The 19658-nt window shown below is 42.1% G+C and overlaps 1 protein-coding gene across 1 annotated transcript in view; it reads right to left on the bottom strand.

The window, feature by feature from the left end:
* Positions 1–19393, bottom strand: part of Sptbn1 (spectrin beta, non-erythrocytic 1) — a 174225-nt gene extending 154832 nt beyond the window's left edge. Inside the window, exon 1 of the mRNA XM_059275169.1 lies at positions 19260–19393. The gene's annotated coding sequence lies outside the window, so the exon portion shown is untranslated. The remainder of the gene's footprint in view (positions 1–19259) is intronic.
* Between the last annotated feature and the right edge of the window lie 265 nt (positions 19394–19658).

The raw sequence follows: 19658 nt of genomic DNA, 5'->3' as shown, positions 1-19658 counted from the left end.
GTTTTTACTTTCCTGAATAAAGACTCATACAAGTAGTTAAGATGGGGCAGGTGCCATGAGTGGAAGAAGTCACTGCTTAGTAGGCATTAATTAATAAAATTAAAAACAAAATTTGTTTTGGAAAAATAATATGAAGACAATAGGAACAAACAATATAGGATTAGTTATTATGTGAGTTAAGTATCTTTTTAAAAATATTTTCATTTTATAATTAATTTCATTTTACATATCAGCCACAGATTTCCCTGTCCTCCCTCCTCCCACCCCCCAGTCTTTCCCCCAATCCACCCCCCATTCCCACCTCCTCCAGGGCAAGGTCTCCCCTGGGGAGTCAGCCCAGCCTGGTACATTCAGTTGAGGCAGGTCCAGTCCCCTCCTCCCTACACCAAGGCTGAGCAAAGTGTCTCAGCATAGGCCCTAGGTTCCAAAAAGCCAAGGACAGGTCCGAGTTCCACTGCCTGGGGGACTCCTAAACAGTTCAAGCTAATCAACTGTCTCACTTATACAGAGGGCCTGGTCCAGTGAGTTAAGTATCTTAAGTAATAATTTTTATAGTAGCTAAATCTCTTAAACACTTATTATAGGCCAGAGAACATTCTGATAACTTTACATTTGTTTTATCCAAACACCTTAAAAACTGAGTGCTGTCACCAGGCACATTTTATAATGTGAAAACACCAGGACATCAAGATCAGGCAACTTGGTGGGACTAGGATGCCCACATGACATCGTCTAAAGCAGTCTTAGTTTACCTGTTCTGGTCCAGGTAGGTGTTCTCTTTCACTCTAAGTTACTCAGTTACTATTAAAGGCCCCACAACAAAGCAGAGTGGGCACCTTGGCTTGGGTCTGAATGCAGCTACTGTGAGGCACTCCTCCAAGACTGGCCTTGCTTTCCACGGAGCAGGGTAGGGTTAGACTCGAGGGATTTCAGTGTTCACTCTCTCCTATCATACCCTCCATTTCCTATGTGGTTAAAATGATTCCAGGTAGTGGTAGCACTCAAGAAAGAGTCCTACTTCTCAGGACTGCCCTCTTATCTCCTTTGGGCAGAGGAGTTTGCTCTGTCAGCCTCCACTCAAACCCAGATCTGAAAAGTTTTAACCAGTCACACTATGTCAAGATAATACTTAACTAGCTACTTTCCTAATTTGGAATGACCTTCATTTTCCTTCAGCCTAGCCTGGAAAGCCAGACCAGAGTTATTTGTAACTGTCCTTAAGACAAAAGCACACATATGTGCTTTTACTTTCAGATACAATGGGCTTTCCTTTCCCACACTAATATTATATATAATAAATTATAATATATAGTATATATTCTATAAAAAAGATAATATATAACATATAGAATATATACACATACCACATATAATATACATATATGATATATATTATATATATACACACATTCTCTTTTTCTTTTTTAAAAGGATTTTTGAATTTTTATTTGATGTGTATTAGTGTTTTGCCTGTGCACCATGGGCACGCAGAGCCTGAGGAGGTGACAAGAGGGTGTCAGGTCCCCAGAAGAGGAGTTACAGACAGCTGTGAGCTTCCATGTGGGTGCTGGGAATGAACTTGGCTTCCTCTGGAAGAGCAGTCATTAGTTGCTGAGCCATCCGTCCAGCTCCACTTTGTTTTCTTTTCTTGCCTTTGGTACTGTTTTGGTACACTTAGTTTTTATAGTAATTCTTTTTTTTTTCCTAGACTTTTTTTTTAAGATTTATTTATTATGTATACAGCATGTATGACTGCAGGCCAGAAGAGGGCACCAGATCTCATTACAGATGGTTGTGAGCCACCATGTGGGTGCTGGGAATTGAACCCAGGACCTCTGGAAGAGCAGTCAGTGCTCTTAACAGCTGAGCCATCTCTCCAGCCCTTTATAGTAATTCTTAACACCAACTTAATGCCTTTAACCCCAACCTAACGTCATGAAAACAGAAGACATGAACACAAACTTGGGAGGCTCACACATCTATTTACCTTTAAAATATAGCGCAAGTGGCCCCCAAACAGCAGAGTAACATGCCTATCAGAGCCCAACACTCCAACAAGAGTCACAGGACTCTGGCTTACTAGTGTTTCATTCCTTCTTCCACTGTGTTAGGCAGTGAGACTCCAGCTGCCCTGAGCTTTAGTCTCTCCTTGACAGGATGGCCACATTAACATCTACGGAATGGTGCCCAGCCCTCGAACCTCCAATTCTAAATTCAAGTACGAGCTGCAGATGCAATGAGAAAATACTTCCTAACAGTTACTAATCTAGTTGATCCACAGGATCGCTGATCCATCCATGATGGAACCTCACTAGGTCTCAAAGGTGAGGAAGTAACTCTCCCTCAAAAATCAGACGACACTGGGCATGCTGCCACGTTATCAACAGCACTAGCACCACAGGGTGAAGGTGCTAAGGCAGGAGAATTTTGAGTTTGAGGACAGCTTGTGTCATATAAGTCCCTGTCACAAACAATCAAACAAGCCGGGCTGGAGAAGCGGCTCCATCGACAAAGTGCTTGAAGCACAAGCAGGAGGACTTGAGTTTGGTCGTGTGCAGCAGCCTGTGTGCTGAAAGCACGAGGAGGCGCCTGGGAGCTGCTGCTGGCCAGTCTAGCCAGTCAGTGAGTTCCAGGTTCAATAACAGACCTACCTGAAAAAGTAAAGTGTAAAGATACCCAATGCTGACCTCTGGCCTCCAAATGTACACACACACACACACACACACACACACACACACACACACACACACACACCAACAGATCCAGCCTTTTCATTGAGTAAAATTTTGTTTCCCCCAGGAGAACAGGGTTCTGACCAGCTCTGTAGCAAATGGTAAATGTTCTCATGTTTCCTTAACACGTAAGTTTGACTCCTGGTAGCCTAGGCCAGGTAAAGCATGTCCTTCAATGCTTGATTTTGTGGAGGGTCATATTTTTCCTGCAATACTAAAATCAACAAAAGGGGACAAGACTAGAAACCATGGCTCTAAAGGTTTCCTGTCTCAAATTTTCATCACCTTGCCTTTAAAGTTGAGTCTCTTCACAGACCATGGAAAACAGCCTTGGGAAAAGGATGGGTTAACTGGAAGAGCTAAAGATGTGCTTGTGGTTCTGAAACAGCAATGACCTACCCTTGTTTCTATTCTCAAAGGAAAAGAAACAAAGCAGAAAATTCTGAGTTCTCAGTTGAGATTGCTCATGATTTCTAACAGAAACTGAACCTATGGTTAGGAGGAAAAGGGAAGGGTGGCACAAGCTCAGGGGTCTACAGAGCTGGTGATGATCTGGTTTTGCTCATGCACACTTAAAAAACAGGATGGGCTACTTCTAACCATAATTTTATTTTGTGAGGTTTACAGCCACATCTAAGTGAAAACTCCCACTGAGATTTCTTGATTACGAATCAATCCAAAGACTTCTTGGTGGAGAAATAACACCTCTTGACAAAAGTTGTGCTCTCAGCTTATCAGAGCTTTCATTTCAAAATTTCTAGAAAAGTTGATATAGGGTCAGAGAGGACAAAAAAAAATATTGAATCAATTTTTAAAAATTATGTGTTTGGGCTATGTGTTAAAACCAATTCACCTAATATAACTATGGTATCATGATTTTGTTTACCATTTTCCTGTCAATGTTAAGTTTAGAACATAAAAACAGCCAAATGTGGGGGGGAGGGGCTCTATACAGACATACAACCAATTATGACTAAAATTTAATTAACACTGGGACTGGGGAAATGGCTCAGTTGGTAAAGAGCTTGCCATGCATGTATCAGGACCTTGAATTCAGATCCCTGACATCCACATAACAGCTAGGCATGGACTATGCATTTCTAATCCCAGTGCTAGGGATCCCTCAGACTTGCTGGCCAGGATGCCGAGCCAGATCAGTGAGCTCTCAAAATAAATAAATAAATAAATAAATAAATAAATAAATAAATAAATAAATGAAATAAAATAAGAGAGCAATTTAGGAAGACACCCAACATCAGCTCTGGCCTCCACAAGCACATGCACACACATCTGCATACTCATGAACAAGTACTCACCCACAAATACCTGCCTCCTCCACAATTTAATAACCCTGCCTAGAGTCTAATTTGTAATAGAAGAAATCTGGCTCTTCAGTCAACTGTTCTAACAGCAAAAATGGAGTTTCTCCCCAAGGCAAGTGATATTTAAAATATATTTCCAATATTTGTGCTTTTTATGAAAATAACTATACTAAATATTCTATTAAACTGAATGCCTAGGACAAAGAGTAAAAATAACTAACAATTCCAAGGTCAGGTAAGTTTAGGGAACACATATGTCATTCCACAATGCCTACAGGCTCTGTAAGTCCTTCACTTAAGAAGCATTACATTTACTCAGCCCACAACTTCCAATTATTTTCTAATGAAACGGTCTTTTACATAACAGTATGTTAACACACTGAAAAACTAGTGCTTTTTAAGGAAGTTGATGGGAAATCTTCAGTTACATCCTATTGCTGACATCCTGTCTTGTTAGCAACTTCTAAAGGTCACACATATTCAGTTTCTTTAGGGTCATTTTTGCCTGCTCTTCTTGCAGTGGGGCTCCGTTAATGCCTGGTTTTGGCCAGGTAATCTACCTCTGCACATCCTGTTATCCAGAGTTTCTGGACTAAGAACAAACAAGACAGTAAAAACCCTGCCATCCTATGACAGACATGTGCCATGAGTCTCGATGGATGGGGCATTCATAAAACAGGAATGTCGGGATGTGACAATGAAACCACATGTACAGAGATGTAAGGAGGACAAGGAGACAGCAGAATAAGCACAGGACAAGAATACATCTTTAAGAAGCCCACTGTGAAGCCGGGCAGTGGTGGTGCATGCCTTTAATCCCAGCACTCAGGAGGCAGAGGCAGGCGGATCTTTGCAAGTTTGAGTTTAGTCTGGTCTACAGAGCAAGTTCCAGGACAGCCAGGGCTACACAGAGAAACCCTGTCTTGAAAAACAAAACAAAACAAATAAAAAGTTCAGTGTGGTATAGAGAATATACCACACTGAAAGCACTAAAAACCAGCAAGTTAAAAAAACATCAGGGTGTTAGTGACAAATTTAGAGTGATCAAGTTTCTTTGCAAAGTTCTGAGAGGCAGAGGAAAACATTAGGGCAGGAGAGAAGTAACGCCACTAGTAAATGCTCACAATGTGCCAGACTCTGAGAAGTGATGTGTTCAGACTGTGTACTCTGTCTCGACACTGTGATGGTTGGTAGATAAAGACCTGGCATCATCTCCCTTTCACACATCTCTTCCTTTCAAAGCTCTCCTACAGGTCCCAGATCATAATGAATTTTATAACTTGCCTAATACTAAAAAAATGGAAGTCACGTGATTATGTCTGCACTCTTTCTTCTACACTAATAGTCTAAATTAGTGGAAAAGCATAAATTATTAAACATTTTTATAGAGTTTTGAGTTTCATTACTCGGAGGACCTTTGAAAGAATGTAAAAGCATGGAGACTGAAAAGGAAGCTAACTGTCACCAAATGGAAAGCCCTGAGCTTTGAAGGAATACGAGCCTCTTAAAATCAGCATTCTAATTGTTTGCAAGGGATATAGGCACTTCTCAAAATAAAGTTTACTTTTTCAACTTATAAAAGTACATATTTGTTACAGAACACTGGAACACAGGGAAGAACAGAGACAAACAAAAATCACAGGTGATCCTCTCACCCCTCACCCAGAGCATCATGTGTGTTCTCTTATTTATTTCAGATCTTACCATTGAAATCACTTTGTTTTGCTTTCCCCTTGTATTAAAAACTTCTCATTTCTAAAATTTGTATTAGTCTAACCACTTACATTAACCTTTTTTTCCCAATAACAGTCCTATCTGGTCTATATAATGCTTCCTTCATCCTACAGGGAAGGTTCAGTTAACATTACTATTGCTGCAATGAAACACCATGATCAAAAACTAACTTGGGAAGGTGAAGGTTTATTTTTTCTACACTTCCACAGCCTTGTTCATCATCTAAGGACATCAGGGCAGTAGCCTAAAGACAGAAGCTAAAGCAGAGGCCATGGAAGGATGCTGCTCACTGGCTTGCTCCTCATGGCTTGCTCAGTCTGTTTTCTTATAGAACCAGACCATCAGCCCAGAGATACCACCACCCAGAGTGGACTGAGCCTTCTTCCCATGGATCACTAATTTAAAAAATGCCCTAAGGCTTGCCTACAGCCTTATCTTAGGGAGGCATTTTGTTAATTGAGGTTCCTTCCTCTCAGATGAATTTAGCTTGTGTCAAGTTGACATAATTTCTAGCCAGAATAGTAATTGAGGCAGAAAAGGGTTAATGACTTGCTCATGCTTATGAAGAAAACAGTGCAGCTGGAATTCAGACACAGACAGCATGGCCCAGAGTAAGCACTCTAAACTACCACACTGTATGGCATCTGTAGCATTCTGTCCTCTGATTTACCAATATGGACAACTGGGCTATTATCTAACATTTTAAATCATGTTATAATATACATTTTCATAGACATCTGAAGTACTAATCTAAGCCAATTCAGAAAGCCAAACTCTTATCATCCCAGCAAGTTCCATTTATTTTCAGCTGGCCAACAACAGCTGTAGAAACATCTAAATGGCTTGCATTTCATAAACCAACTCGTTGCTCCACCTCCCCATGGTATGACTTTCATGTGGCCCTCACCTGTCCACTCCACTGCCATCTGCAGCAGATTTCAGTAGATTCCATTTGCTTTCACACTGTACAAAGAGCCAGCTAACATTCTGAGTCTGTTCCCTGCGACCCCCAATGTACATAAGCAAATTCCACATTTTTTTTAATGTCTGGAATATCTTAATACTCAGCTTATTCTTTCCTTGCCTTTTAAGCTTGTGCTAATACAGAGCAAAAAGATGAAAGCTATCCTGTAAGGTTGAAGAAATGCACAATCCAAGGGGCGGTGGCCTGAGTGGGCAGGTAATGGTGTACTCAACAAGTACTCAGTGTACTTTCCTATGGAAACAGGAGCTTCAAAGTTCCCATTATCCAAGGACACATTCAAATCAAAACGGAAAGACAAAACAACAAAAAAGTGGACATCAATAAGTGCAATTCATTTTCTAACTGCCAAAAGTACCATAGAAAATGCATCATCCAACAAAAATGAAGGATCAAAACACATGAAGAAGCTATTTGGGGTTGGGACGTAAGTCAGTGGTAAAGTCCTTGCCTCAAATGCATAAAGCCCTGGGTTCGATCCCTAGTACCACTACAACCACACACTCACCCACAAAATACAGAAGCTGTCTCCATACTTTCCATGTTACAAAAAGTATACTTATACATTCTAAAAGCATATCTAAATTCAACTTATTGACCAAAAGGTATAATAATCATAAACAATAAATCTCTGAACAAGGCACTTTCATAGGTGGAAATGTGAAAGCAACAAAAGAAGCAAAATTTAGAATATAGTTGGGCGGTGGTGGCGCACATCTTTGATCCCAGCACTCGGGAGGCAGAGCCAGGTGGATCTCTGTGAGTTCGAGGCCAGCCTGGACAGCCAGGGCTACACAGAGAAACACTGTCTCAGAAAAAAAAAAAAATTAGAATACATTAAAAACATAAAGAAAGTAATATGAGAAACAGCTATTCTAACTATAAAATTATAATATATCTATATTCAAATTTCTATTACACTTTACATTTATTTGTTAAATGCCATCTTACATATTTCAAGAAAATTTAAAAGGAACTTGGTTTATCTGAAGCCCCTCAGAGCTCACTCACTGTTTTCATAAGAAGTCCCTGTTCTGCTTCTGCTTCTACTCATTAATACAAATACTACATTTTAAAAAGCAAGCATTTTACTGAACCCTCAAACGAACTGGCTGTTGGTAGCCCTAAGGGCAGCTTCCACCTCTACAGCCTTTCCCAGCTCTCACCATGGCACCAACAGGCTCGCACTGTACAGGACCATCCTAAGGAGAGCTCCCTAAGGTACTTTTTTTTCTTACTATTTTGGCTTGAAAACGTGACTTTCTATTGGAAAGAACTGAAAGAACACAGTCACAAAACTAATATGATATAAGTGTGCTTTCTTATACACCCTAGGACTACCTGACACAGTGGGCCACACTCTCCCACATCAATCATCAATCCAGAACACACCCCACAGGCTTGCCTATGAGCAATCTGATGGCTGCACTTTCTCAATTGAGGTTTTCACTCCTCAAATTACACTAGCTTGGGTCAAGTTAACAAAAAACTAATCAGGATAATACAATACTAGCCAATATCAAGTCCTGCAGACAAACCATTAATGAATATGTATATAAAAAAAACAGGTGGAGTCCACAGGGTGATACTCAATGCCCCTTATTAAATATAATAAATCTAAAATATAAGACTTTTTCTTTTAAACTTCTAGGGCCCCAACTTTCATTTAAGTCAGAAAATCAGTATATGTTGTAGTAAGTGGTAAGTGTGGGAAGGAAGCATAAGAGAGGTGTGGAAAGGTATTACCGATAGGCCCAGCAAAACCATGCATCCCCCATTTGCATGGAGGCAGCTTAGTTCAAAAGACTGAACTCACACTGAACCCCAAACAAACATAAGAATGTTGTTCTGAGTGAGGAGGGACAAGATGCCTTACTGCTGAGAGAAAGTCTCAGTGTTCATGAACATTTAAAGAGGACTGACATAGAGAATACTAGAATCATTACTTGCCCACATGTACTTTTAAAGACCACCAAAATCTAAAAAAGCACTAAAATAAAGAGAAAAGCAATCATCCCCACTTCTTGGTAAATGAACAATTTTGCTCAAGTAAAATGACAACTTTCAAGCTAGTCCGTTAACCTACAGCTATTTTAAGGCAGGCCAAGGTTGTTTAGTGCCTGCCACATAGCTTGCTCCCAATCTTTTGGCAGTTCTCCAACACATGCCAATGTTTCTACCCAGCCCTGCTGGAATCACATCCCATTTATCTCTAAAGACACATCAAGTAACACGATGCTACATTTCACACAAACCTGCTATTTATTCCCATCAAGTCACTCTGAACAATGCCTTCCTAGGGAAAAAAAAAAATTCAGACTGCCATCTGTGTGGATGCAGCCTAGTCCAAAAGTTACTACTCACATTGGTCCCTCCAAAAATTTCAGAATGTTGCACAATGTTAGAAGAAAGACTCTGTGTTATTGCTCAAAGAAAGGCTAAATACTTATCAACTATAAGGAGGAGCAAACAGGGAAAAGAATGACCAAATCCAAAAGAAGGACACTGGACTGTGGACGCCAAGTCCTTGGCAGGTGGTTACTGCCTGCACTTTTAAAGCACTCTATTGACTGGGTGTATTTTAAAGGACAATTCTAGTTTTTAATGTACTCCATTACTACCAGGAAAAGAAAAATTGAACTAAGCAATACATCTTATAAAAGTCCAAGTTCTCTAATTGTTAATATTTGGAAAAAAAATAAAACCCTCTTCAAAAACAAGCTGGAATGGTTAACCACATGCTGTTACATTCCATTCTGTCAAAAAAAAAAAAAACATATCTAATGGGCACATTTGAGGCTTTTGCTCTGTACAGCTGCCCAACATTCCGGCATCAGGCCAGCTACTGATACATGCTTTACATTAAATGTCTAGTTGTTTTAAAAATAGAAAATATTGAGAAGCAATTCTGAAGTATGACCCATGCAAGTCACAATTCCATGTGAACAAGTTTCCTTTTACAAGAGGGCAACCCAGCAACAATCTACACTACAATTAATAATAAGTGTACACATGCAAACACTAATAAAACACAAGAAAAATACATATAAAAATCCAACTGATATACAAAACAACTTTTCTTTAAAATAAGATAACAAATTGGCCTGACCTCTCACTAAACTTTTCCCCTTCAAGAAAGAAGCAATTTTTTTTTTTTTTTTTTTTTTTTTTTTTTTTAGAATTCCTCTGAACACTGGTGTTCATGCTGTCAGGAGCAAATACTTCAAAAGCAAAATAAAACGGAGAGTGAGAACCATCTGATTATCAGGGAAACTCAAGAATTCCTTTAGCATGGGTTTTGATTTTAAAACAAGCAAACAAATCAACCACAAAAACCCTACCTTTAAAACAACCACCCAAAAATCTGTTTAAAGTTCTCTTCAGAAACAAACCAGAATGATTAACCACATACTGGTAGATTTTATGTGCTGAGGTCTTTACTTCCCAAATGACACCTAAATGTCTTTGCTCTGAGGCCTTTTCTCAGCTCCACTCCAGAGATAAGTTGGGAGTCTTTGGACAGTTGACAGCATAGAGTTATCAAGCACTGTGAGAAGGACCAGAAGCCCTCTTAGAGATGCCACCTGACTGACACCTCTGGACACCACTGGCCTCCCAAAATAGTGGCAGGTGCTCTCAGGCACTCACAAGTCCAGCCAAGACCACATTCCAGCTCCCTGTTCTCCTCTAGCCTGAGCCACGGGGACGTTTTGGCAGTCTGGGCTGGCTGCCACCCTAGTGTCAAGACCCAACATTTGTAGCTGCCTAGAGGTCCAGCTGAGGTCTCTGCCCAGTTTCAGCAGAACATCAAGCATTTCCCTTGATGGGTTTCTGTCACCTGCTAAGAAAAGATTCTCATCAGGTTGGGAGTTTCTGAATCCCATTTGTGTAAAGGAGTCCACCTAGTGCTGCTCAGTTCCATTCCAGTCAAGTTCAGACTTCCCCATCAACCTGGGAGAGGAGTTGTCACTGCCCTTTAGACACTTCCTGTTTAAACCAGGAAGAACATCATCATTTGTCATTTTCCTGGAGTCCCACCATCTCAGACATGATGAACAACAAGCCCAAAGTGCCAACAGAAATCATTGGAAAGGGCTTTATTTTCCAATTAAAAGGTATTTATGCATTCTTTCCCTTGATTAACTATTTCCCTGGTTCATGTGTCAGAAAGGGGTCAGCCACAAGACCAAGGCAGCAAAATTCCCTGCCATCTCTCTGATGTTCTAGGGATCACAGAACTGCCTTACCTATCAAGTATGTCTATTGCTTTTAATTAAAACAGATCCTAGATCTAAAGCTATCTTCAGAATTCAAGTAATTCAAAGACCCTAAGAAAACCAAGCTCTAATCTATGCTTTCAACAGCTACAACCAAGCTAAAGTCATAAAATGTATTACAATAAAACCCAGACTGTAATAACCACATCTATTCCATTGGCAACACACTGTGGCATAGCTGTTTCAATGACTCTAAAATCTGAGGACAAAAAGTAAAATCAGATGTTGGTTGTCCAACCCATCTAGAGATACTTCCCAAGAGAACTGACCAACTCTAATGGGAATTCCTTTCAAAACAAAACAAAAAGCACATATTACCTAATGAGAACTTCATTTCTGGTATTTTTCCACTGGAGAGAAATATCTATCATGAATACATTTTATATTCTGTTTCTTTACCACTTTTAACTGCTCTTAAAATAGAACACAGCACCAGACAGTATTCATGTAGTGGTTTTGACTACTGTCAGTAATCACCATTCATGTGTTGCCACGCTGTGTGCAGACACAAGAGTGGTGAGCATCATGTGATTACAGACTGTCAAGCCTGTGTTGCCACGCTGTGTGCAGACACAAGAGTAGTGAATGTCATGTGATTACAGACTGTCAAGCCTCTGTGACTTAGCTTGAGATCTGATGACTGGTCCTCTGTGTTGGTGAGCTATGAGGGGTGGGATGGGGTGGGGGGACTAAATACCAAAATGTTAAGTGCCTGCTTCTGGTTGTAGAATACTTAGTCATCTTTACTTTCCACATGGCCTGGAGCATTCACTTACTATTTTGGTAATAAAATGATTTAAAAAATATTTTTGAGCCAGGCACGGTGGCTCATGCCTACAATCTCAGCATTTGGGAGACTGTGACAGTTGGATTACTTCAAGTTCAAGGCCAACCTGAGCTACTTAGGGAATTCTAGGACAGCAAGCTACTCAGCAAGACCATGTCTCCAAATCAAACAAACAAACAACAAAACCCCCATACATACATATAAATACACAACACACACAGACATCCTCGAGGTCACCCTAGGTGTGTTCCTCACGAGCCATCCACCTTTTTATTGAATTTTATAGTATTTTATGTATATGAGTGCTTTTCCTGCATGTATGTATGTGCACCATGTGTGCCTCTGGAAGAGGGAGCTGGGTCCCCTGGAACGGGAGTTATAGAAAGTTGTAAATTATCACGTGGGTGCTGGGAACTGGACCTGGGTTCTCTGCAAGAACAGCCTGTGCTCTTAGCTGATGAGCCATCTCTCTAGCCACACTACTTTTTGAAACAAAGTCTAATTGGCCTGGAGCTCACCAATTAGGGCAGGCTGTCTGGCCAGCAAGCACCGAGAATCCACCCGTCCCTTCTTGCTCAGCCATGAAATTACAAGCTTTTTCATATGGGTTTGGAGGGTGGAACTTAGGACTTCACGCTCGTGGCAAGCATTTTACCAACTAAGTTATCTACCAGCTCTATATTTTGTATTTGTTACAATGATATATTAATTTATGCATTTCTGAAAGCATATATTCTTTACAAACCACTGGGGAAAAACTCAATACATCATGTACACTAGCAGACAGTACCAAATATTTGGGGTACTTAAAAAGTGGTAAGAAAAAAAGTGAGTATTTTAATACCATTAATAATCCTCAGAAAAGCTTTCATATACTCCAGGTTAAAAAATACAATGGAAAATGACCAAGTATCACAGACCAAAATAAATGTACTTTAATGAACAATGTAGGTTTTCCCTTCCCTTTAATCAAACAGGACAAGGGACGGGAAACATGTCCTCCCTCAAGACTGTCAAGCTGGTAAAGAACATGTCAGAAAAACACGTGGCACCTGAATATTCAGACATGGTCTGAAAACAAACACACTAGAAAAACTGTGTTTTTAAGAGCCACCTAAAAGGGTAGGGAGACAAATTTTTTGCAAAGCCAAAGACCTTAGCCATTACAGACACATGGCCTCCTGGACACTGTTTATGTCAGGCTCCCTTGTGGCTCAGTTCCTACATCTTTTCCCACACTCTAAATAAGTGACAAGGTCTAAAAAAAGGAGTATTTAATTGAGGAACAGGGAAATCACTTCAAAATTAGTATACTTCATCCTTTCATTATTGATACTACTTGTGGTAGAAAAAATTTAAACAAAAGATGAGCAGCTTGTCAAAGTCACCCATGTGTTCAATAAAAGGTCTTTTATCTTCTGAGTACAACATATAAAGTATATTCTGTGTGTGTCTATACACACATACATATATATGTATAGACACACACATATATACATACATATATACACATTATATATATATATGTACATAACTAGAATTTATGTATAGTTCTAGGATTTAGAAAGTAACTTTTATTCAAATTTAAGCCATGCAGACCTTTGAGATAGCTCAGCAGATAGAGGCAGTTACCTCTAACCATGATGATCTGACTTTGGTCCCTAGAGCCCACATGGCAGAGGAGAAAACTGACTCTTACAAGTTGTCCTTTGATCTCTGCATGCATGCCATCGTGTGTACTCACACACACACAGACACACTCACACACAATAAATAAAACAATTTTTTTTTTCAAATTTAAGTCATGCAATACTACCAACATACTTTCAAATCCGGGCAAAAGAATGTATTCAAGAACTATTTACCAAATCCAACTAATAATGCAAAGTAATCTCAGAGTAGCTGCAAATGGAGAACATTAATAGTATAAATGCTTACTGGGTAAAAAGAACAGTTTATGAAGAAATATGCTACTTTCACATATTAGAACCTAAACTGATTAAAGGCTTGTTTCTAGCAAGTGGTCACTACAGCGTGTGTTAATACATAAATTCCACTGGTGACACAGCCTTCTACAAAAAAACAGAAGTTAGAGTAATTTAATAGCTCTTCTGATGTAAAACAAAAAAATTTTTTTTTTGCCAAGCATTATCAAAGAAGTAGCTCATATAGATTAGGCATTCCCAAGAGGAAATTCAAATGAACCGAACACCTACTATGTGCTCAGCACTCTGCACTGGTGTCTCATGGTGACGAGATGAGGAAGTAGTAGTATTTGTTTTTTCGGATGAAGAAAGTAAGTAGGCCAAGGCGAGGTGCACCCACACCTAGCCATAGCCACATAGATAATGAACAAGAACATTAGGATCTGGGCTCAGACCTTTTGGCTTTTTCCAAGGTTAGGAAAAATTTCTGCAGCAACAAAGTCATCCTCAATAACCTGGATTCTGACTTCATTAAATTACAAATTTATGAAAAGAAATGATTAGATTTTCTCCCAAAACAGAAGTTAGCAAGTAATATTTGTAATGTTTCATCTACAAGGGAAGAGTGGACAAGGTACCTTCAGAAGCCCTACAAATCAACAAAGAAACATTTTAAAGAAATGCGAGCTAAAGACTGAACATTTTACAGAACACAGAGTCCAAACGGTCAATAACAGAAATACTCGATCTCAGTAATCAAAAAAATTGCAAATAAAACAATTTTTTCACAAGCATCAACTGGATTACGAATTTTAAAGTTAGGAAGTGAACTAATGGTGAGGTTCTAGAGTAAACGAAATGTCTACAAACCGAGAGCAGTCATCCAACTGCTACAACTTGGCACCATCTGTTAAGGCTGAAGATGACGTAACCCTCATTTCTTGGACAGACATGGTGTGTACGTTGCCACATGTATACTAAGAGACAGGTACTCAAGCCACTCACATCTGCCCTTTTACAGCAGTAAAAACAAACAAACAAACAAAAAAACCAAACCTAGCATCAATCCAAATATCCACCTACAGTAGACTGATGAATAAGCTGTGGTTGTATAGAATACCTATGACCAGCACTGGAAGAGTGAAGTATAGGAGCAAAATTTATGAATTCTAGGACTAGATATTAACTTAAAATGCAAGTCAGAAGATATATAAAATATAACTTTGCTTATTTAAAGTTAAAAATATACAAATAAGACTTTCAAGAGAAGGCTAATCCACAGACATAGAAATGATAAGCACAAAATGGACACAAAGGGGGAGGCACTCACAAGGTAGCATAAGGTTAATAGTTTTCATCCACTACTCAGTAGTCAATACTAATTTGGGAAAAACAGTTCTAAGGAAAGAATAGAGCTGGGCAGGACTAAATGCCAAGAGTGCAGGGGGTCTGAGCTCTCCAGGATCCAGGTCCACTGTCTCAAAGTTCTCTTCAGGTAGTACTGATTTTTAAACTTCAGAGGTATTTTAGGAAGGAGTGCAAAATACTGACTAATCTAGATAACCAATAATAAACAGGACTATCCAGATTTCTCCATCTAGTGACAAGAAACACATGTGCATACACATGCCCAGACATACTTCAGCATAAAAAGGAAGCATAAAGGAAGCTTTGAAATTTTAAAAATTGATTAGTCCTCATGTCTGTATGTGTGTATGACGGGGAGGGGCATGTCACAATGTGGACAACTCTGTGGGTCTGCTCTCTCCTCCCACCACTTCATGGGTTTGGGAAATATAACTCGGGTTTTCAGGTTTGTACCTTCACTCACAGGAAGCTTTTGACATTCTGAAAGAGCAGGACAGAGTTCCTTAGCTGAATGTCCAAACATTCTGTATATTTTATTAAAATGCAGAGATTGACTGGAAAGTTCTGGAGTAGATTCCATAGGGTGCAATCCTAACAAGCTACTGAGGGATTCTATTAATGGTGGTCCATGAATGAATGATATCAAAATACCGTTTCCAAAGATGATTTTTTAAAAAGATTTTCTTTAATTGTGTGTGTGTGTGTGTGTGTGTGTGTGTGTGTGTGTGTGTGTGCCCGTGAAGTCAGATTCCCTGGAACTAGAGTTTCAGGCAGTTGTGGGTGGCCTAACATGGGTGCTGGAACCAAACTCAAATGGTCCTTTATTAGAGCAGTGGATACTCTTAACCATGAAGCCATGGCTCAGTCCCAAGAGATTGTTTTAAAATAGAAAATATATGTCTATCCAATTGGAATGTTTTATTCATTAGTTACAAAAATGTTATTCTTATACTACATAATCTTGAATACAATATAACGACTACCAAGAAAATCAGAGAATTAAACTTGATCTTTTGAAGAAAAGGTGCTGGATAAAATGCATAGTCTGAAAGCTTACGAGAGGAATCCTCGGAGCTACAGTGGTAGTTTTAGCTGAGACCCTGGCTCCTTCCTCATGGAAGGTTAGTCTGCATGCCTATAACCTGCAGAAGGACCCAGGGCTACACAAGGAAATCTACTGAGTAGTAGAAAAGGCCTCTTAAAGACAGCTGCTGGTGAGAGCTCAATCTAATTAAAGGAGTATCACTCCTGAGCACAAAAGTCAGAAAGTTAACAGAAATACTAACAACAACTTGGACTGTAAGGTGATCGCTAAAAATACACTCTTTAGCCAGGCGGCAGGAGGATCACTTAAGCCCCTGAGTTCTAGATCAGTGGATCCTGTCTCAAAAACAACTAAGTACAAAATAGGATCTTAAAATGAAAAGCTCAAAATTATTTTTTTTTAAAAATACATCAGGTTATTGCCCCTCATGTTTAGCTAAATCTGTTTTGTAGTAAAGTCCTTCTATCTCAAAATAGTATTTCCACATGGAAAGTCACACTTCATAATAAGACAAAAGGACCAAATTCTCCAAAAAAGCTGCTGGTGTCAGGTTTCTGCTCAGGATGATCTCCCTCCTTGCTTCTCACCAGTGACAGATGACCAGGGACAGTGCTTTCCCCGCCCCAGGACTTCTCATCATTGCAGAGATGACAGTCACAAAGTGCTTAAACCAACAGAGTCTGCAGCTGGTGTGAAGTTAGGACAGCTAAACCTCCTGTGACATCAACACAGGGTATTTTTTTTTACAACGTAGTAAATCCAAAATGTCTGCATAATCCATGCACACTATACTCAAAAAATCTTTATGCAACATGGTTTTAGACAGCCAGCACAGCCGTGAAGCTCAGATCCAAAGTCCCATCTTTGATCTAATATTGGAGGCTCCAAATAATATATTACACATACCACACATACTCCACAAACACACTAAACATACAACCCTACACACACCCCACACACTTACCACCCACACACACTAACCACACCACACACTTACCACATCACACACACACACACACACACACCACACATACTCCACAAACACACTAAACATACAACCCTACCACACCCCACACACTAACCACAGCACACACTTACCACATCACACACACACACACACACACACACACACACACCACAGATTACATACAGGCGGTTCTACTCTACACTAACAGATTCATCAGAGATTAAAAACAAAACAAAAGCAGGCTGCCCTTCTCTTCCAGTCAGCATACTGAAGTCTGCCTTTCACGTTTACATTTTGGGACAGCCTGGGGTGACATTTGAAATTTATCTCACTTGCCACCTCATGCCTCATAAATGAAATACAGAAAGGGACATTTCCTGTGTACCAGTGGAGACTTAAATAACCCTGGGAACCAAATACCAACAGCAGAGGCTTCAACCCCTGTCCTCAGCAATATCTATGAAAATATGTACATAAAATACATACAAACAACCGTTAAGTGCAGCCAGTAACCATCATAACCCCATAAGTCATGCCTGGAGGGTTGATTTAACTACCTGAACCTACAAGTCTGGTTCTGAAGTCAATCAATTTGCTATCAATCATGACATTTATCAACAAATCCTTAACAGAGAATCCAAATAAATAATTGTACTTGTGCAGAAAAAGCAAATTAAAAAGCAGGTTAAAAGAATCACAAAATTTTCTTTTAGAACAACCAATGGAATGCTATATTTTAATGCATGTTTCTAGAAGCATATGATTTGAAATGAAAAATCATTTCTCTTCAAAGATGGTTTCCTAGGGGAAAAATCCATTTTCTCAGAAATGACCAAAGATAGACAAGGAACTATAACGTCATGACTGTGACGGTCTAATTAATAATCACCAACTTTTCATAAATGATGGAATCAATGCCTATCTGGGTTGTGGCTACGGTTTATGAGCGATGCACAGAAAAGCTGGGAATCCACACCGAATGCACCACAGCCTCTGCACACCTCTGGGCCGTGTCCTTCTGCAGCCCCTCCCTCCAGTGCTGGTCCCCGGTTAGCATCAGACTCCCGCCCGCCCGCATCCGCAGGACAGCTGTTTTGGCCTGCATCAGTGCTGCAGGGCGCGCCTTGTCCCCCACTGCCAACAGGCGGGGCAGGAAGAGTCGCCCCCAAAGCGAAGGCTGCCCCCCTCACACCCTAGGTGACCTGCTCCTCCCAATGCCACATCTCGCCACAGCAGCATGACAAGGTAGAAGCAGTTCTGGGCGCAGGCAAAGGGCTGCTCTGGGCCTGGGTGGGGCCGGGCGGGGGCCGCAGGCGCCGGGTGGCTGTGCCAAGCCCTGCCGGCGAGAAGCCCGGAGGCTGCGATACTGCTGCATTGTGCTGCATCACGGAGAGGGCACCGTAAGCCATCCATCTTGCCAAAAACGCACATCCCCGCCCAAAGAGCCCGCACCGAATCCATTTTCTCTTCTGCTGAAGCACTCCCACACGTCCCTCTCCTCACTATCTGCTCTGGCTTGACTGCAAAAATAACGGGCAACGCGTTCCGTACAGCCTCCCCCCCTTCGACGGCAGCACCTGGCACCTCTCCTGTCACAAAAACAAAGGGAAGGCTCCCCCGGAGCGGCTGCCTTGCGCCGGTGACCAGAGCTTCCAGGCCACCTACCCCAAGCAGGGCCCGAGGGTCCTCGCGCCCTCACTAACCTGTTGAAGACTGGATGGCAGGAGGCAAGGCGGGCGCGGCGCCCCAGGGCGGCTCCCCCAGCCCTGCGCGGGCGCGGGACTGGGCGCGGCGGGGGCGGCGGGGCGTGCGAGGCTGCAGCAGCGCAGCCCGTACCACTCTGGCCGCAGCCCCGCGCCGTTACGCACAGAGCCTAGAAGAGCCCCTGGGAGACCCCACACTCGGCACCCACCCCCGTGACAGGGCCCACGGAGCCCGGTGGCAGGCGTCCTCACTGCGGAGCCCGCCGCGCCCCGAGGGCCGCCTCCCCGCCCCCACGGCCTCCGGGGCGCAGGGCAGCAGCAGCGTCACGCGCCCCGGCCCGCGCCCCTCCTCCGCCCCCTCCCCCCGCAGACAGCCTCGGGTGAGCTGGCATCCTCCTGCCTCGGACCCCGACCTACCTCCGGGGGTGGGGTGGGGGCGCCGGGGTCCCGTCCTCCTCCCGCTCCTCGGCGGCCGGGCGGGTGGGCCGGGGAGACGACTCCGCGGGGCTGGCTGCGGCTGGGGCCGGGGCTCACAGGACGGGACCAGTGGGCGCTGCTGCGCGGGGCTGCGCGCTCGCTCCGAGAGGAGAGGCGGCCGGGGGAGGGACTGGAGGAATCCGCAGCCTGAACGGCGACAGCTGCACTGATTCCGGGGGCTGGGCGGGCGCGGGGCGGGGAGGAGGGAGGAGAGAGAGCGCGGGGCGGGCGCGGCCAGGCTCAGCGTCGGGAGCGCGCACACGCCTCCGGCACCTCCCAAGCTTCAGCGGCTCCTCCCTGTCGCGCGCCCTCCGCCCTGCGCGCAGCCCTGCAGCCAGG

Source organism: Peromyscus eremicus, chromosome 10 (genome assembly GCF_949786415.1).
Source record: "Peromyscus eremicus chromosome 10, PerEre_H2_v1, whole genome shotgun sequence".
In the NCBI taxonomy this organism is placed as follows: Eukaryota; Metazoa; Chordata; class Mammalia; order Rodentia; family Cricetidae; genus Peromyscus; species Peromyscus eremicus.
Note: the sequence above shows the minus strand (reverse complement) of the source record. Positions and strands in the feature narration are given on the sequence as shown.